This window comes from Plecotus auritus (assembly GCF_963455305.1).
Source record: "Plecotus auritus genome assembly, chromosome: 6".
NCBI classification, from domain to species: Eukaryota; Metazoa; Chordata; class Mammalia; order Chiroptera; family Vespertilionidae; genus Plecotus; species Plecotus auritus.
The window spans coordinates 54,218,345-54,222,689 of record NC_137773.1 but is presented as its reverse complement, the minus strand read 5'-3'; positions in this window follow the sequence as shown (position 1 = coordinate 54,222,689).

Below are 4,345 nucleotides of genomic sequence, written 5' to 3'. Positions count from 1 at the left end.
TGCAGACAAAAGCTTGTACACTTTGTGTCTCAGTTAATAACATATCCCCAAATATACAGAATTTACAGCTGACTGTCCCAACCCTTTATTGAAAGTTGTGTAAAATATACCTTTTTTTTTTGAGAATGTGTAATGGCAAAAATAAAAAAAATCACACCAATCAGTTTATTTAAATTGTGAAAATTTAAAATGAGCTTTCTACTTAGAAATGGTGTATCAGAGAGGAATGTTTACAATTAACTTAGTACATTAATGATGAATGCTTAAAGTTATTTGACAACCATTAAAACCACTCCTTTACTTCTTAGAGATTTTTTTAGTGATGGAGAAAACCAACTCACTCTTCTGTGTGATTATTCAGATCCTTATTTTTTCAATTTTTCTGTTGCCTACTTTTGGGGCACTTTGTTTTTTAATTAAAAATTCTCTTAAAGATGACTGGAAGGGGTAAGGAGATGAAGGTTAGAGCAATGCTCAAGTATACTTGTTAGTCAGGTGGCTTCTTGTTAACAGCTCTGTTAAATTTTTATGGAGAAAGTAAGTCATTGACTGACCTGAGCCGTTGAGGTTATCACTGAAGTCTTGCCAACTCTAATCATACATTTAAATTTTCCCCCCATTTTATATCTAATGCAAGATGGCTTTGCTTACCATCTTCTTTTGATTTAAAATGATTTCTTTCTTATAAGGTGATTTTTAGTAATTAATTAATATATTGTTTTTTTAGTTCTAAGTTGACATAAAAATGAATGTTTTCTATGTTATACTAGCACAAAATATTTTTGGTGAGCCCTTCAATTTATTTTCTTTTTTGTCTGTTATTTAATTCCTTTTTTTGGTATTAGTTTCAGGTATACAGCTTAGTGGTTAGACAATCATATACTTTACATAGTTTTCCCCTTAATATTTCCAGTACCTAAACTGTCACCATACATAGATATTGCAATATTATTGACAGTGTGCCCTATGCTGTATTTAAATTCCCACTATTTTGTAACTACCAATTTGTATTTCTTAATCCATTAATTTCTTTCTACCAGTCCCCCAACTCCTCTCCTCTCTTTGAGTCTGTTTCAAGCTATGGTACATATATACAATGGGACACTACTTGGCCATTAAACAGTATGAAATCTGCCTGGCCAGTGTTGCTCAGTGGTTGAGCGTCGACCTATGAACCAGGACATCATGGTTCAATTTCTGGTCAGGGCACATGTCCGGGTTGCAGGCTAGACCCCCAATAGGGGGCGTGCAGAAGGCAGCTGATCAGTGATTCTCTATCTCTCCCTTCCTCTCTGAAATCAATTATATATATATATTTATTTATTTTTATTTTTTTAAAGAAAAAAAAAAGTATGAAATCTTACCATTTGCAACAACACAGTTGGACCTAGAGGGTATTATGCTCAGTGAAATAATTCAGTTAGAGAAAGACAAATGCCATAGGATTTTACTTATATGTGGAATCGAAAGAGCAAGATACATCTTTTTTTATAAAGATTCTTTATTACAAAACATTGCTACTCTGTCATTGTTCTTCCTCAAAAACAAACCTCCAGTGTAAGAGGTGTTGTTAACTGACACTGAGTTGCCTAGAAAATGAAGATATGGATTGTTTAAGGCATTTATTCTGAGTCAATGGTAGATCCAGGAAGATAACTTATTTGCCAGATGGCAGCCAATCTATTATTTTGTCTGTAGTATTTAACACAAACTTGCCCTTTATAAATTTTATACACTTATATGTGTTTAGCCATGGTGAATAGTGAAATATTCATCATGTTCCAGATAATTGCTGACCCATTTATACTGACAGCCAGCATCCTTGCTGAAGACACAATAGAACATTTTGGGCAATCACTTCCCAAAGCAAGATTCTTAGGTTTGCTTGAAATGTGTTCTCTATTATTATTTTGTTGGGATTTAGGGAAGGGCAGTGGAGATTGAGTCAAGTTTTGTATTATCATCATTATTATTTTACTTTTCGTTTTGTGGTCATCTTAGCCATGTTTGAGGAAAGAAACAAACTTGTCTTTGGCAATTGCTTCTGTGATTCCTAAAAGCTAAGAGGGTAGAAATTGGGGGGAAGGGGAGGCCAGGGGGAGGTCAATGGGGAAAAGAAAAAAAAAGGAGACATATGTACTACTATTTGTAATACTTCAAACAATAAAGAAAGAAAGAAAGAAAGAAAGAAAGAAAGTCTATTTTTTCAATTAAAAATAAAATAAAATAAAATAAAATGTGACCCAATAAAAAAAAAGAGGGTAGAAATTATTCAAGGCAAGAAATTATTCAGCAGATACACAGAGTTGTACCCTCAATTACAACAGAAAATTATTTTCCATATTTTAAACCTAGTTTTCATTATTTCCTCATTTACTCTGAACCAAGTTTGAAAACAAACTGCTCCGGGCAGAACCAAATTAAGGTCAAGTCTGTTCTTCACACCTAAAAATGATACAGTTCTCTGGAAATATAAGCTGTAAAAAATACAGCCTGAGTAGGATTTATAAACATGAGCCTTGGGCTTAGCCAAGTCTTTAGATCCTGGCAAAACTCAATGGCAGTAGTGCTCTCTACTGGAACGTTGTGAGTTTGGTATCAAGATTACATACCACAAAGTAGACATCCAGAAAAATATTCACCTCTGTCATTGTCTGTTTTTCCTTCTAATTTTCAATTGCAGTTGATACTAAGTATTATATTAGTTTCAGGTTGTTATGGTCTGTAAAGAAACTAGGGTCAGTGCTAGGAAGTAGAGGACAAGAGTATAACCCCAAACCCAAGAAATAAAAATAAACATGAAAAGAAGACAAAATGTTCTAATAGGGCAAGAAAACATTATGAGTTATTTTCCTTTTTCTAGCCAGGAACAGACTGGTTAATAAGTGGTCAATAGGAGCAGTATTAAAACAAGTCCATTGCTCTGTTGCCTTAATAATGGAGAAGTCATTAATACGTTCCCCTTTCAGAAGTTGTACATGGTCCATTCTCTAAATATGATTGAGACTGAATTTTTTTCTTAAACATTTTCAATTATCACATAGTTATGGAATAGATAGGTATTTAAATTTTTTAAAGGTTCCCAGATAACGGGTACCCAGATAATGGGTATCCAAGACGGGAAGGAGATGTAGTTTACTGTCACTATGGCTCATCGCCATTATTTAGAGTTGTCCTGTTCATGAAGGTAGCCATGAGACCACTGACTGGTATAATTTTCCTTCAACCAAGAATTTTTTGTAACACAGTATGTAGTGTAAGTATTCAAGAAAAATTTTTCTCAGCTTTTGTTTAAAAGTTTCTAAACTTCAATTTGAATGACACTTTCCTCTGGTATAATACAGTGACTATTTACAAGGTTGACAGTTTTTCCTCTTGCATTTTTTTAGATGTCATTCCATTGCCTTCTAGCTTGCATAATTTCTAATAAGACTTCTGTCTTGCCCTAACCGGTTTGGCTCAGTGGATAGAGCATTGGCTTGCAGACTGAAGGGTCCCAGGTTCGATTCCGGTCAAGGGCATGTACCTTGGTTGCGGGCACATCCCCAGTAGGGGGTGTGCAGGAGGCAGCTGATCCATGTTTCTCTCTCATCCATGTTTCTGACTCTCTATCCCTCTCCCTTCCTCTCTGTAAAAAGTCAATAAAATATATTTAAAAATAAAAGAGACTTCTTTCTTGTTCCTCTATATCAGGGGTCACAAACTTTTTTGATAAGTACTCTAGTAAATATTTTTGGCTTTTTAGGCCATAGAGACTGTTACAACTACTCAACTAACCATTGTAATGTGAAAACCACCATAGACAATAGGTAAACAAATAGGTATGACAATGTTCCAATAAGTATTTACAAATAAAAAGGTTGGCTTGAGGGCTGTATATAGTTTGCTGACCTCTGTTCATATGTAACATGTTCTTTTTCTCTAGTTGCTTTTAAGAGTTTCTCTTTATCACTTAAAATTTTTTTTCAATTGCAGTTGCCATACATTAGTTTTAGGTGTACAACATAGCAACAAGACATCATATAACTTTGGAAGTGACCACCCCAGTAAGTCTGTTACCCACCTGGCACCATATATAGTTACTACATTATATTCCCTACTAGTGACCCGGTGCATGGAATTCGTGCACGGTGGGGGGTTCCCTCAGCCCAGCCTGCCCCCTCTCACAGACTGGGAGCCCTCAGGAGATGTCCTACATGGGGAGCGGGCCACAGTCTGGGCTCCCTCTGTGGGAGGCGACCGGGCTGATCAAGGGAAGGCGTCAGCTCCATTATCCCGCTGCTGCAGCCACTGCCAGCCACTGTAGCCGCCAAGGTGTTTTCATCAACACGGACTCTAGTCCCTT